Consider the following 16,146-nt stretch of genomic DNA (forward strand, 5'->3'; position numbering starts at 1 on the left):
CAACTTAGCTTACACTCTTTGTTTTCCCCTGGCTTCTCAAAGTGGCTGGGGCCTTTAAACATAAGTGCTTTATGACAGCTCGTGCTGTAAAAATGGAATATGCCTTCAGTTCTCCTGACTCTGCTGCCATGCACTAAAGAGTCCCAGGAACCGGTATGCTTCACATTTCCGAAGCGACCTGAGTCGGAAGGTCATGTGAGAAATGTGAAGCTCCCGACTAAGTTGAATTAGACATTCTGAATTCTCCCTCTGTGTACCTGAACGGGCGCCGGAATGTGGCGACTAGGGGCTTTTCACAGTAACTTCATTGCTGCGTTAATATAAGCAAATGAAGATTATTATTAAAAAAAGTTAGGTAAGTGCAGTAAAAGTTAGAGAGAAAGTCACAGATCCAAATTTGACAATGGCACAAAAATAGATGGGATTGTAAACAGTTTGGATGGAAACATGAAATTGCAGAGATATTGATCAATTGTGTAATTGGGTAAAACTGACAAATTGTTTACAATACAGGAAAATGCGAAGTCATCCACTTTGGGCTTAAAATGAATGGAACAGGGCACCTTCTAAATGGTGAAGAGCTAGGAACAGTTGAGGTCCAAAGCGGTTTGGAGGTCAAAGTTAAGGGTTTATTAAAATAGGTAGAGAAAATAATCAAAAAGGCTAATGGAATGCTAGTCTTTATATCAAGAGGACTAGAATACAAGAGGGTCAAATTACTGCACAAAGGGCGCAATCGAACGGCTTCATCGCACCAGACTTGTTGACACAACGAGGCCGTTAAATCTCACGTGAGGCTTCTTGCGAGATTTGCGATGCTCGAAACACCTCGCGAGATCGAACAAGGCCTTGCGAGATGCCACAGTCTGGATCTCGCCTAGCCATTAGACCCATTTAAGTATGTCGGTGCCCGATTCTCCCGAGGCCGAGAATGAACACCCGGGCATGGGAGACTTCGCCATGGTGCCGTTTAGCACTGGTCCACACAAATGTGGCCCAGGCGTCACGGTACCTGGGGGGGGGGGGGGGGTTCGCTCAGGCCATTGGAGGCCCCCGGGTCGTTGGGCTGTGGGCAGCCTGGTAGCCTGGGACTCCCGCTGCCATGCAGGCACCATGACACTACCGACCTGATATTTGATACTACCACCCGAGCACCCTGACAATGCCACCATGGAATTGCCAGGGTGTCCAGTTGGCACCACCAGGCTGGCACGGGAACTGCCAGGGTGACAGGCTGGCAGTGCCAAGTTGCCCAGGTGCCAGGCTACCCGTTGCCAGGTGTCACAGGCCAAACGGGACTCTGTTTTTTACGCGTTAAATCGCACCCAAAGTCTTGGTTAAACTATGATGGGTTTCGGGCACCACTTATTAAATTGATCAGAATCAAACCTGGACTCCACAGATAGATTACACAAACCACAATTGTATTTGCAATAATGTAGACGGTTGAGGGGTGATTCAATCAAAATTATCATGATATTAAGGGAAACAGGGAGAGAAAAATTATTTCCCCCAGTTGAGGAATCGAGGACAAGAAGGGCACAGTCTAAAATTTAGAGCTGGACTTTACAGGAGCGATTTTAGCAAAAGCTTTACAAAGAGTGGCAGAAATTTGCGACCTCTCTCCCACAAACAACAATTGATGCCTGAGCAATTGTTAATTTTAAATCTGAGATTGATGAATTTTTGCTATCCAAAGGATTCGGTGGAGGAGCAGGGGGTGGGGGGGGGGGGGGGGGTGGGGGGGGGGGGGTGGAGGGCAATGGCAGGTATCTGGCGTTCTGTCACAGAGGAATTCTGATATCATTGATTGGCGGACAGGCTTGAGGGACCATAAGGCTCACTCCTGTTCCTATGTTCTGGCATACTTTGCTATCAAGAGAAAAGGAAATACCGAATGCAAGTCAGTTTTACTTGTGTGACACAGCTGTGCTCAAAAGCATTCCGCTGCATGTACGATTGGCTGTAATTCTGGAGCGACCTGAAAAGGAAGACAGTTACACTTACAAAATTGAAGAGAAAATTGCCAAAAAGTTCACTTCAGTAGTGTTCATTCTGAGTAATACTTATTCCCTTTTGCAACCTGCCGTAGAAAATCTACATCAATTAGTATGTATCATGCAAAACGGAATTGTGTCGTGAGTGGGATTATTGTACATTTGTCATTTCATAAGTTAAGTGGATGTTTCACTGTATTAGGTTCTTTAAACCATTTTAGAATAAGTCATGTGTTCTTTCTTAGTCTCCACACCCGCAGCTTCTGGAAGGCTGTGGCACTGTCAACTTCACTCAATATTGGACTGAGCCAATGCTTATTGGATTGCTTCACCTCAGCACATTTAAAGAAATGAGAACATATTTTTGTTAGATGTGGAAGCGGTTACTGAACAGTCGCAGGGGCACAGAGTTCAGCTGATGAACTTTTAACAAAAGAATAAAACAGTTATTAAACAAGAACGCCAACTTACCTCACTCCTTTTCCCCAAAATATATCGTTACAGACATATATGGATTTGTAAAGATAGCACAAATTACTAAATCTATGTTCTACTCTAATGTTCTCGGTAAGTACACAGTCCATGTAATCCAATAGGCAAATCATGGTTGGACACCTCACACTATCAAACTAAATGACAGGTGCCACTCTGTGGTAGTATGCATTAGGGGTCATGTGGGACTGTGAAGCCGTGATGTCATTGGCTGACAGATCCCGGGTCCTGGTTGGCTGTTGACCTCTAGCTCCGCCCTGAAGGCGGAGTATAAGAACCTGGAGTTCTCTCCCACAGGCCAGTCAGCTACTGAACTGCGGGGAACTAAGTCACGCTTAATAAAGCCTCATCGACTTCATCTCTATTCGTCTCTCGTGAGTCTTTGTGCGCTACAATTTATTAAGCGTGCTTAAAAGAACTATGGAGCTCAGGATCATCCCGGAATGCCTGAGGATCAGCCCCAACGCAGTGAACTCAGCAGCAGTTTTCAAACACTGGCAGACTTGTTTCGAGGCCTACCTCAGAACGGCCCCCGTCCGGGTCACAGAAGACCAGAAACTACAGGTCCTGCACTTGAGGGTAAGCCCGGAAATTTTCCCTCTCATCGAAGACGCAGAGGATTACCAGACGGCGTTCGCAGCACTAAAAAGCATCTATGTTCGCCCAGTGAACCAGATCTACGCACGCTACCAACTCGCAACGAGACGGCAAAGTCCCGGAGAATCGATAGATGATTTCTACGCCGCGCTACTAATTTTGGGACGGGCCTGCAGCTGCCCGCCGGTAAACGCGATGGAACACACGGACATGTTGATGCATGATGCTTTTGTGGCTGGTATGAACTCTTCCCAAATCCGCCAAAGACTTTTAGAAAAAGAGTCACTAGGACTCTCAGAGGCACGGGCCCTTGCAGCCTCACTAGATGTGGCCGCGCGAAACGCCCGCGCCTACGGCCCCGACGTTTCGCGCGGCAGCCCCTTGGCCTCCGTGGACCCCCGTCGTGACAAACCCCCCCCCCCCTCCCCCCCACCCCACAGGCTTGCGCGGTTCAGACGCCAAGTCGTCCCGGGGGAGCCCGCTGCTATTTCTGCGGCCAGGCGAAACACCCCCGGCAGCGCTGCCCGGCCCGCGCAGCGACTTGTAAGAGCTGCGGGAAAAAGGGCCATTTCGCGGCTGTGTGCCGGTCCCGGTAGGTCGCCGCGGTCCCCGGTGAACAAGGATTCCTGTGCGCTTCTAACGCTCCCCAACCCCCCCAGCGCCCCATGTACGACCCGCAGGCGCAACCAGTTTGGGTCCCGGCCACCGCTGTCCAGCGCCCCATGTACGACCCGCAGGCGCAACCAGTTTGGGTCCCGACTACCGCTGTTCCCGGAGAACAAGGCGATCTGCGCGTTTCTGACGCTCCCCAAACCCCCAGCGCCCCATGTGCGACCCGCAGGCACCGCCATTTTGGTTCCCGGCCACCACGAGGGGAGGAGGGGCGCCGCCATCTTGGGATCTCCCAGACCTGTGCGACGCATGGGGACGGCCATTTTGTCCACCCCCGCCGCCATCTTATGATCCCCCAGCCATGTGCGATGCATGGGGGCGGCCATTTTGTTCACCCCCGCCGCCATCTTGGACGGCAACAACGGACCCCAGTGTCGACGGCTCCACGGGGTTCGAGGAAGAAGCTCAAACCCTACGATCACGTCTGGCCTCAATGACGCTGGACCAAGCACGGCCCCGGACGCTCCAGACGACGACAACAACGGTGCTGATAAACGGGCACGAGACACCATGCCTAGTCGACTCCGGGAGCACGGAAAGCTTCATCCACCCCGACACGGTAAGACGCTGATTTTTGACCATCCGTCCCAGTGCTCAAAAGATTTCCCTAGCTGCAGGATCCCACTCCGTACAGATTAAAGGTTTCTGCATAGTGACCCTAACGGTGCAAGGGAGGGAGTTTAAAAACTACAGGCTCTACGTCCTTCCCCAACTCTGCGCGCCCACATTACTGGGATTACATTTCCAGTGCACCTGCAGAGCCTAACGTTTCAATTCGGCGGCCCAATACCCCCACTCACTATCTGCGGCCTCGCAACCCTCAAGGTTGAGCCCCCATCCTTGTTTGCAAACCTCACCCCGGATTGCAAACCCGTCGCCACTAGGAGCAGACGGTACAGCGCCCAGGACCGGACATTCATTCGGTCCGAAGTCCAGCGGCTCCTGAAGGAAGGCATAATCCAGGCCAGCAACAGTCCCTGGAGAGCACAGGTGGTAGTAGTCAAGACAGGGGAGAAGCAAAGGATGGTCATAGACTATAACCAGACCATCAACAGGTACACACAACTAGATGCGTACCCTCTCCCCCGCATATCCGACATGGTCAATCGGATTGCCCAATATAAGGTCTTCTCCACCGTGGACCTCAAGTCCGCCTACCATCAGCTCCCCATCCGCCCAAGTGACCGCAAGTACACAGCCTTCGAGGCAGACGGGCGATTATACCACTTCCTAAGGGTCCCATTTGGCGTCACAAACGGGGTCTCGGTCTTCCAACGAGAGATGGACCGAATGGTTGATCAACACGGGTTGCAGGCCACGTTCCCGTACCTCGACAACGTGACCATCTGCGGCCACGATCAGCAGGACCACGATGCCAACCTCAAAAAATTCCTCCAGACCGCTAAAGCCTTGAACCTCACATACAACGAGGACAAGTGCGTTTTTAGCACAAACCAGCTAGCCATCTTGGGATATGTAGTGCGCAATGGGATAATAGGCCCCGACCCCGAACGCATGCGCCCCCTCATGGAATTTCCCCTCCCGCACTGCTCAAAAGCCCTAAAACGCTGCCTGGGTTTTTTTTCATATTACGCCCAGTGGGTCCCCCAGTACGCAGACAAGGCCCGCCCCTAATACAGTCCACGACCTTCCCCCTGTTGACAGAGGCTTGCCAGGCCTTCAGCCGCATCAAAGCGGATATCGCAAAGGCCACGATGCGCGCCATCGACGAGTCCCTCCCCTTCCAGGTCGAGAGCGACGCCTCCGATGTGGCTCTAGCGGCCACCCTTAACCAAGCGGGCAGGCCCGTGGCCTTTTTCTCCCGGACCCTCCACGCTTCAGAAATCCGCCACTCCTCAGTGGAAAAGGAAGCCCAAGCCATAGTGGAAGCTGTGAGACATTGGCGGCATTACCTGGCCGGCAGGAGATTCACTCTCCTCACGGACCAACGGTCGGTAGCCTTCATGTTCGATAATGCACAGCGGGGCAAAATTAAGAACGACAAGATCTTAAGGTGGAGGATAGAGCTCTCCACCTTCAACTATGAGATCATGTATCGTCCCGGAAAGCTGAACGAGCCGTCCGACGCCCTATCCCGCGGCACATGTGCCAACGCACAAATTGACCGCCTCCAAACCCTCCCGGACGCTCTCCACTCCATCCAGTCGCTACTGTGTACTAGCACTAACCAAACGCCTCATGAGCTCCTCCTTGTCTTCCCCAGGAAGTCCTCCTCTGGGAAGTCGCTGCCGACCTGGCTGGTGGTCCCAGGACCCATCCTGCTCCGAAAACATGTGCGGGCGCACAAGTCGGACCCGTTGGTCGAGAAGGTTCACCTCCTCCACGCGAACCCGCAGTACGCTTATGTGGAGTACCCCGACGGCCGACAAGACACGGTCTCCCTGCGAGATCTGGCGCCCGCCGGCAACACACACACACCCCCGACACCAATCACCCCCTCCCTGCCACCGGCGCACCCCGCGAGCGCCCCCTTCCCGGGGGGATTGGTCCTCCTCCCAGGTCCGACCAGAAGTGAAGCGGAAGCAGAAACCGTAAGGCCCCCGTAGACGCCAACACGGGAACAAGCACCACCACCGGGGCTGAGGCGATCGACGAGGATGACCAGACCGCCCGACCGACTTGTGGCATCAATGTAACATTACTATATTGTGGACTGTAACGAGAACGTTTTTCCTTTTCCCCCTTTTACTGTAAATAGTTCAAAACACACAAAAAAAAAAACCTCTGTACATGCAAAAGTTTTCCTCCCAGGACCAGCCTTGTAAACCCTTACCACCATACGAAGCACCACCCCGCCGGGTTCATTTTTAACAAGGGGTGAATGTGGTAGTATGCATTAGGGGTCATGTGGGACTGTGAAGCCGTGATGTCATTTGCTGACAGATCCCAGGTCCTGGTTGGCTGTTGACCTCTAGCTCCGCCCTGAAGGCGGAGTATAAGAACCTGGAGTTCTCCCCCACAGGCCAGTCAGCTACTGAACTGCGGGGAACAAAGTCACGCTTAATAAAGCCTCATCGACTTCATCTCTATTCGTCTCTCGTGAGTCTTTGTGCGCTACACACTCAAAACAACTTCTACAGATTTCTCGTCAGTTCCACCCAGGCTCTTGTCACACTGTGAGGCAAAAGGCCTCACTGGAACTCTGTCTTTTACACAAGGATTTTCAATTTCCGTTCTTGAGGAACACATTTTAGATCTTCTCTCAAGCTATTTTCTTTGGATGACTTCACTGAGTATCCACTCCACCTCTAGGGTTTCAACTTCTCCTTCCGGTATTCCTCTGCCCGTGAGTCATTCAAGCTTCCTCTCCACACAGTCGATACTCAGTAATGCCAACAGAACACCACTCTTTCACAGGCCTTATTAAGGTGTCGTGTTGGGTGTTCTGATGCACAAATGATCCAACACGGCTGTAGGTGGTACAACTCTGTTTTATTGTCTAATCAACGGTAACAACTAACTACTGGCTTGGGTACATGCTTCACCAGCCAACCTGTGGACCCAGCCCTATCACTATCTTAGTGAGGCACTCAGCACATGGTCTATGTCTGAGTGGCACGCTGTGAGCTCTGTGCTCTGAGCTATCTCCTGGTAGAATGAGCGGGAACTGTGGTGTTCCCTGTTTTATAGTGCGCGTGCTCTCACTGGTGATTGGCTGCGATGTTATGTGTGTGCTGGTTGGTCCAACTGCCTGTCCATCAGTGTGTGTGTGATTGCACCATGATTTGCTGATGTGGATATCATGACATCCCCCCCTTTCACAAAGGATATGTGCCTACATGATAATAAATAGAAATGTGTACCGAGTGCATCTGAGTATGTGTGTGCAATATTTAGAACATGTACATGAGGCTAAACTATATATAGAGGAAGGTGTCAGGTGCAACAGAACAACAACGTTGTACCAATAACAGAACAAATACAATCAACAAACGACGAGAGAAAACTGCTGGAACAATGAACAACAAGAAAAGAAACTCGTTAACAGTACGGTAAAACAACTCAGTGCGTCCAATGTGCTAACAGGCTCATAAGTCAAGTCTCACAGGTGGGCGACGAATCCGGGTTGACCGCCTCAAGGGTGGGTCAGGATGCACCGGCTGAGGAATGGGCCTGGTCACGGGCGAGAGAGGAAGAGGCACAGTGGCAGGAAGCTCAACAACGTCGAATCAGGGACAACAGGAGGGCTTGGCACTGGTGCATGATCTCGTAGCGAGCGCAGAACCAGACGAAGGGCCCGCCGATTACGGCGGCGAATAGAGCCATCAGGCATACGAACCAGGAATGAGTGGGGAGCCACGTGGCGGAGAACCTCGGCGGTTGCCAACCAGCCACCCTCCGGTAGGTGTATGCGGACGTTGTCTCCAGGCGCCAGGGCAGGAAGATCAGTCACCTGAGCGTCATGTGCCACCTTCTGCTGAGCACGCTGTTGTTGCATCCTTCGCAATACTGGAGTATGGTCGAGGTCAGGAACATGAATGGACGGCAAAGTGGTCCTGAGGGTACGACCCATCAACAGCTGGGCTGGCGAGAGGCCCGTGGACAGTGGGGCCGAGCGATAGGCCAGCAGGGCTAAACAGAAGTCAGATCCGGCATCAGCAGCCTTGCAGAGGAGCCGCTTCACAATGTGGACGCCCTTTTCTGCCTTGCCATTCGACTGAGGATGCAAGGGACTGGACGTCACGTGTGTGAAGTTGTATGAAGTGGCAAAGGAAGACCATTCTTGACTCGCAAAGCAAGGCCCGTTGTCAGACATGACGGTGAGCGGAATTCCATGACGAGCAAAGGTTTCTTTGCATGCCCGGATGACAGCTGATGATGTTGTGTCGTGCAGGCGTATGACCTCCGGATAACTTGAGAAGTAGTCAATCAGAATAATGTAGTCCCTGCCGAGCGCATGAAAGAGGTCCACGCCCACCTTCGCCCAGGGGGACGTGACCAACTCATGGGGCTGAAGTGTCTCAGGGGGTTGCGCCGGCTGAAACCTCTGGCAGGTGGGGCAGTTGAGCACCATGTTGGCGATGTCGTCGCTGATGCCCGGCCAGTACACAGCCTCTCGGGCCCTCCGCCTGCACTTTTCAACTCCGAGATGGCCTTCGTGCAGTTGTTTGAGGACAAGCCGATGCATGCTGTGTGGGATCACAATCCGGTCCAACTTCAAGAGGACACCATCAATGACGGCCAAGTCGTCCCAGATGTTGTAAAATTGTGGGCACTGCCCCTTGAGCCACCCTTCCGTCCTGTGGTGCATCACACATTGTAGAAGGGGGTCAGCCGCAGTCCCACGGCGAATGTGGGCCAGACGTGCATCAGTGGCCGGCAGATTGACCGATGTGAAGGCTACCTGTGCATCGACCTGACAAACAAACCCCTCCGAGTTGGGCGGTGTGTTGACCGCCCTGGACAGAGCTTCTGCGATGATGACGTCCTTTCCCGGGGTGTAGACAAGTTGGAAGTCGTACCTCCAGAGCTTGAGCAGAATGCGCTGGAGGCGAGGGGGTCATGTCGTTGAGGTCCTTCTGAATGATGCCGACCAGGGGGCGATGGTCGGTCTCCACAGTGAACTGCGGAAGACCAGAGACATAGTCGTGAAACTTGTCGATGCCAGTCAACAGGCCTAGGCACTCCTTCTCAATCTGCGCATAGCGCTGTTCTGTGGGGGTCATGGCACGCGACGCATAGGCGACCGGAGCCCATGATGCGGTGTCGTCCTGTTGCAGGAGTACCGCCCTAATGCCAGACTGGCTGGCATCAGTTGAGATCTTTGTTTCCCGTGTGGTATTGAAAAACGCCAGTACCGGGGCGGTGGTGAGCTTGACCTTGAGCTCCTCCCATTCGCTCTGGTGTGCGGGCAGCCACTGGAATTCCATTGTCTTTTTGACCAGGTGGCGAAGAGCAGTTGTGTGCGAAGCAAGGTTAGGAATGAACTTCCCCGACTTCCGGTTGCGGCGATGCGGAGCTAAGCCGCACATTTCGGTGGCTCCCGCTAGAACGGACTTTTGGGCTCTCCAGATGAGCCCCAACGGAAATTACTTGATGACTTCCTGTGTGGGAAGGTGAGAGCAAAGTCCCCCTTCCATCGTGTATGGGGGGGACCAGAAGTGGAGCGGGAAAAAAAGCGGCTTTGGAGCAGCGAAAGAAACGGGGGAGAAAAAACAAGATGGCGGAGGGCAGAGATCGAGCAGCATGGGGCCTGGGCAGCAGGAGTTTCTCAGGCGCTGCATGGAGGAGCTTAAAAAAGAGGTGCTGGCGCCACTGCTGACGGTGATCGAGGGGCTGAAGGAGACCCAGAAGACCCAAGGGGTAGAGATCCGAGAGGTGCGGGAAAAAACCACCGAGAACGAGGACGAGATCTTGGGCCTGGCGGTGAAGATGGAGGCGCACGAGGCGCTGCACAAGAAGTGGGCCGAAAGATTCGAGGACCTGAGAACAGGTCGAGGAGGAAGAATCTTCGGATTCTGGGTCTCCCTGAAGGGGTGGAGGGGGCCGATGTCGGGCGTATGTGAGCACGATGCTCCATTCGCTGATGGGTGTGGAGGCCTCTCCGAGTCCCCTGGAGCTAGATGGGGCTCACCGGGTCCTGGCGAGGAGACCCAAGGCCAACGAGCCGTCAAGGGCGATAGTGGTGAGGTTTCATTGTTTCGTGGACAGAGAGTGTGTCCTGAGATGGGCCAAGAAGGAGCGGAGCAGTAGATGGGAGAATGCGGTGATCCGAATCTACCAGGACTGGAGCGCGGAGGTGGCAAAGAGGAGAGCTGGTTTCAATCGGGCCAAGGCGGTTCTGTACAGGAATAGTGTGAGATTCGGAATGCTGCAGCCAGTGCGACTGGGTCACATTTCAGGATCGAGACCACTACTTTGAAACGCCTGAAGAGGCTTGGACCTTTATCCAAACTGAAAAATTGGACTCAAATTGAGGGTCTGTGGTTGTGGGGGGATGTCGATTGTATACAGGGTTTTAACTATGCGTAAGGAAAGTTCCACGGGTGGGGTGATGGATGGGGCTGAGGGGAAGAGATTTGATGGGGAGACTGTGGGGAATGTGGGCACCGGTGCTGGAGGGAGAGGAGGCCCGGGGATGGGGGAATTGGGATAAGGCCGCAACAGGAGCTGCACCACAGGGGGCGGGGCTGGCTCAGGAAAGCGCGGGCTTTGTCCCGCGTTAGGAAAGGGCGGGGGGGGGGGGGTGGATGGAGGAGTGCAAGGAGGAGGGGGGATTTCCACACGGGGGGGGGGGGGGGGTCAACGGGAAGGCGGGGGAAGCCGGGGTCAGCAGGTGTCAGCTGACTTACGGAAGTGTTATGGGGGAGCAAAAGAGCTAGGTTCGGATCTAGCAGGGGAAGGGGGGAGGGTGTGAGAGGGGGGGGGGATAGGGTTGCTGCTGCATTGGCCGAGGGGGAACTGAAAACGGAAGGGGTGGTCGGGGCAGGGGTTCCCCGTCTGGGGGACTGGAGGGTGCGGGAGGCGCGGGCACGGGACTGGCCTAAAACAGGAGATGGCTAGTCGGCAGGGGTGGCGGGGGGGAGCCCCCCAATCCGGCTGATAATGTGGTATGTGAGGGGCCTGAATGGGCCGGTTAAGAGGGACCGAGTGTTCGCGCACTTAAAGGGACTGAAGGCAGACGTGGTCATGCTTCAGGAGACACATTTGAAGGTGGCAGACCAGCTTATGTTAAGAAAGGGATGAGTAGGCCAGGTATTCCATTCGGGGCTGGATGCGAAGAATAGAGGGGTGGCAATACTGGTGGTGAAGCGGGTGTCGTTTGAGGCCAAGAACATAGTAGTGGACAATGGAGGTCAATACGTGATGGTGAGATGTAGGTTGCAGGGGACGTGGGTGGTATTGGTACATGTATACGCCCCGAACTGGGACGATGCTGGATTTATGAAGCGTATGTTGGGGCGCATTCCGGACCTGGAGGTAGGAAGCTTGATAATGGGGGGGGGGATTTTAACACGGTGTTGGGGATCCAAGTAGCTAGGAGTTGGGGGGCCCTGCATAAACTTAATTTGACGTGGCTGGTGGAGCAGATGGAGGAGGACTTCAAACGATGGGACATGTTGCCACTCTCGCTAGCGGGCAGATTACAGTCGATTAAATTGATGGTCCTCCCGAGGTTTCTTTTTGTGTTCCAGTGCCTTCCAATTATGGTCACCAAGGCCTTTTTTAAGAGGGTAGGCAGAAGCATTATGGGTTTTGTGTGGGCAAACAAGACCCCGAGGGTAGGGAGGGGGTTTCTGGAGTGTAGTAGAGACAGAGGAGGGCTGGCGTTGCCGAATCTGGGTGGCTACTATTGGGCAGCCAACGTGGCGATGATCCGTAAGTGGGTGATAGAGGGAGAGTGGGCGGCATGGAAGAGGTTGGAGATGGCATCCTGCAAAGGAACGAGCCTGGGGGCGCTGGTGACGGCACCGCTGCCGCTCTCGCCGACAATGTACACCACGAGTCCGGTGGTGACGGCAATGCTAAAGATCTGGGGGCAGTGGAGACGACACAGGGGTGCAATGGGAGCCTCGGTGTGTTCCCCGATCAGAGATAACCATCGGTTTGTCCCAGGAAGGATGGACGGGGGGTTTCAGAGCTGGCATCGGGCAGGGATTAGAAGAATGGGGGACCTGTTCATCGATGGGACGTTTGCGAGCTTAGGGGCGCTGGAGGAGAAGTTTGGGCTACCCCCGGGAATCGCTTTCAGGTACCTGCAAGTGAGGGCGTTTGTGAGGCGGCACGTGAGGGAATTCCCGTTGCTTCCGGCACAGGGGATTCAGGACAGGGTGATTTCGGGTGTATGGGTCGGAGAGGGCAAGGTGTCGGCGATATATCAGGAGATGAAAGAAGAGGAGGAGGCTCTGGTAGAGGAGCTGAAGGGCAAGTGGGAGGAGGAGTTGGGGGAGGAGATTGAAGAGGGTCTGTGGGCTGATGCCCTGAGTAGGGTTAATTCCTCTTCCTCGTGTGCCAGGCTCAGCCTGATACAGTTTAAGGTTATTCACAGAGCGCACATGACAGGGGCGAGGCTGAGTAGGTTCTTTGGGGTGGAGGACAGATGTGGGAGGTGCTCAGGTAGCCCGGCTAATCACATCCACATGTTCTGGTCGTGCCCGGCACTGGATGGGTTCTGGAGGGGTGTTGCGAGGACTATGTCTAAGGTGGTGAAAGTCCAGGTCAAGCCAAGTTGGGGGCCAACACTATTTGAAGTGGCGGACGAGCCGGGAGTGCAGGAGGCGAAAGAGGCCGGTATCCTGGCCTTTGCGTCCCTGGTAGCCCGGCGGAGGATCTTGCTAATGTGGAAAGACGCGAAGCCCCCCAGTGTGGAAGCCTGGATAAACGACATGGCAGAGTTCATCAAGCTGGAGAGGATAAAGTTTGCCTTCAGAGGGTCTGCGCAGGGGTTCTTCAGGCGGTGGCAACCGTTCCTGGACTATCTCGCGGAGCGTTAGATGGAGGTCGGTCAGCAGCAGCAGCAACCCAGGGAGAGCGGGGGGGGGGGGGGGGAGGGGGGGGGGCGTTTCTTTCGGGGGGGTGGTGTAGAAGGGTGGGCGGGGAAAGGGGTTTTTCCTAGGTGCAGTTGAGAAAGGAAAAACGCAAACATATGGGAAAGTCAATATGTGCGAGAGGAACCCATTGTACAAAGTTCTGTATTATGTTGGATTGATATGTTTATGTCTTGCTATGCGACTTTTCTTTTCTTTTTTGTTACGGGAGGGGGGGGGGGTGGTGGTTTGAATGGTTGAAAATTTTTGTTGAAAAATTCTGAATAAACATATTTTTTAAAAAAAGGAATGAGCTTCCCCAGGAAGTTGACCATCCCGAGAAAGCGCAGCACTGCCTTCTTGTCTGACGGCTGCTGCACCCGACCGGGAGATTTGGTCCCCCAAAAACTTTAGCTCAGCCTGGCCAAAAGAGCATTTGGCTCGGTTAAGGCGCAGGCCCTGATCCCGTATCCGTGCAAGGACACGCTGGAGACGACTGATGTGCTCCTGTGGTGTGGTGGACCAGATGATACGTCGTCTATGTAGACGCGTAACCCTTCGATGCCATCCATCATCTGTTCCACGATGCGATGGAATACTTCAGAGGCCGAAATTATGCCGAATGGCATCCTATTGTATGGGGTAATGTTCCCTCATAATGTTGTGATTTAAATCTTTTGGGTTGATACAGATCCGGAGCTCGCCGGAGGGCTTCTTGACGCACACATGGAGCTGACCCATGGCGTTGGCTCCGTGACCCGGGAAAGCACTCCTTGGTCCTGCAGCTGCTGCTTGAGTCAGTCTTTGAGTGGTGCTGGGACCCTACGAGGTGCGTGAATGACCGGGGTAGCATTCGGTTTGAGACGTATTTTGTACGTGTAGGGCAGTGTGCCCATGCCCTCGAAAACCTCCTGGTTGTGCGCGAGGAGTGAGTGGAGCTGCGCCCTAAAGTCTGCATCTGGGAAATCGGACGTGCCTTCTGGAGACAGAGTGTGTACCCACTGAACGAGGTGGAGGATCTTGCACGCCTGTGTGCCTAACAGAGAGTCCTTCGAGGATCCTACGATTTAAAATGATAATGTGGCTTTGTGTGAGTTGTGTGTAACTTCCAGCTGGCAGGACCCCGTGGCCGGGATGACGATTCCATTGTAGTCAACCAGCTGACAGTGGGATGGCAGAATCGGTGGTTTAACCTTCAAGTTCTGGAAGGCTGACCATGCGAGGAGATTGGCGGAGGCACCAGTGTCCAGGCGAAATGTGATCTGGGATCGGTTGACCGTTAGGGTGGCACACCACTCATCGCCCGAACCAATGCTGTGCACTGGCAGCGGCTGGTGGTTCCGACTTGGGGACATCCGGTTCTTGTGGATTACCGCAACGCAGAAGGGCTCCCTGTCTTCGGTATCGCTGGTCTGCATGCTGTCAGGATATGACTCAGTGTAGGGAGGCTGAATCGCCCGCATGTCCCTGCAAGGCTGGCGGAATTGTTGGGAGTTGGCAGATTGAGCTGCTCGACAGCAGGCAGCATAGTGGCCCATCCTGCCACATCGAAGGTATTGTCGTGCTTTGGCCGGACATTGCCGCTTTAAGTGGGAGGAGCCACAGTTGCCGCATGTCGTGACGTCATGGCGTCCATTGCGTTTGTTGCGCCACCGCGCATGCACGGTGCGGTCCTGCGTAGAGCGCGCCTGTGCATCACGTTCCTCTGCGTCAACGTCCCCTCTTTTGGCGCGTACAAGCACTGGAGGCCTCGGAAAGCGCGCAAAATGGCCTCACTCGTCCGGGCCGCGGGCCGGGAGGAACTTGATCGACTGGACCTGCTCCGCCTCGTGGGACCCGTGCCGTGCCGTTTCGGCCGCCTGGATTTGGGAGTACCGGCTGGGTGCGTTCTCATGGAGGACGCAGGTCTCGATGGCAGTCGCTAGGGTGAGGCGCTTTATTTTAAGGAGCTGCTGGCGTAGGGTGTCCGAGATGACCCCAAAAACTATCTGATCCCATATCATGGAGTCAGAGGTGGCCCCATAGCCGCAGGACTGCGCGAGGATTCGGAGGTGTGTTAAGTAAGATTGGAAAGGCTCATCCTTACCCTGCAGGCGCTGCTCAAAGCTCTCATTGACTTCCACGCTGAAGTGTTCATCAAACTTCAGAAGCACCGTCTTATATTTTGTTTTGTCCTCGCCTTCCGCGAATGCCAGGGAGTTATAGATGTGGATGGCGTGTTGCCCCGCCGTGGAGAGGAGGAGGGCGATCTTCCTGGTGTCCGATGCATTCTCCCTGTCTGTGGCTTCGAGGAAGAGCTGGAAGCTCTGTTTAAACAGCTTCCAGTTTATGCCGAGATTACCAGCGGTTCGGAGCGGCTGCGGCGGGCTGCTGTTTTCCATGGAGCAGGATGGCGGATTTCTGAAAGGGTGCAGGTAGGTCTCACAGTGGCTGGTTTGCGTCCACTAATGGTATCATGTCGTGTTGGGTGTTCTGATGCACAAATGATCCAACACGGCTGTAGATGGTACAACTCTGTTTTATTGTCTAATCAACGGTAACAACTAACTACTGGCTTGGGTACGTGCTTCACCAGCCAACCTGTGGACCCAGCCCTATCACTATCTTAGTGAGTCACTCAGCACATGGTCTATGTCTGAGTGGCACGCTGTGAGCTCTGTGCTCTAAGCTATCTCCTGGTAGAATGAGCGGGAACTGTGGTGTTCCCTGTTTTATAGTGCGTGTGCTCTCACTGGTGATTGGCTGCGATGTTATGTGTGTGCTGGTTGGTCCAGCTGCCTGTCCATCAGTGTGTGTGATTGCACCATGATTTGCTGATGTGTTTAAATCTTCTCTCAAGCTATTTTCTTTCGATTACTTCACTGAGTATCCACTCCACCTCTAGAGTTTCAACTTCTCCT

General features: G+C 54.0%; 1 protein-coding gene across 5 annotated transcripts in view; it reads left to right on the plus strand.

Annotated features, from left to right (window-relative positions):
• saxo4 (stabilizer of axonemal microtubules 4) overlaps window positions 1–16,146 on the plus strand; it is a 344,826-nt gene that overhangs the window by 240,572 nt on the left and 88,108 nt on the right. Inside the window, exon 14 of one of the 5 annotated variants that reach the window (XM_072466829.1) lies at window positions 2,243–2,360. The exons of the other annotated variants lie outside the window; for them this stretch is intronic. The gene's annotated coding sequence lies outside the window, so the exon portion shown is untranslated. Of the gene's footprint in view, window positions 1–2,242; window positions 2,361–16,146 lie in introns of those variants that run through there. 5 annotated transcript variants of the gene reach the window in all.

Source organism: Scyliorhinus torazame, chromosome 10, assembly GCF_047496885.1.
Source record: "Scyliorhinus torazame isolate Kashiwa2021f chromosome 10, sScyTor2.1, whole genome shotgun sequence".
NCBI classification, from domain to species: Eukaryota; Metazoa; Chordata; class Chondrichthyes; order Carcharhiniformes; family Scyliorhinidae; genus Scyliorhinus; species Scyliorhinus torazame.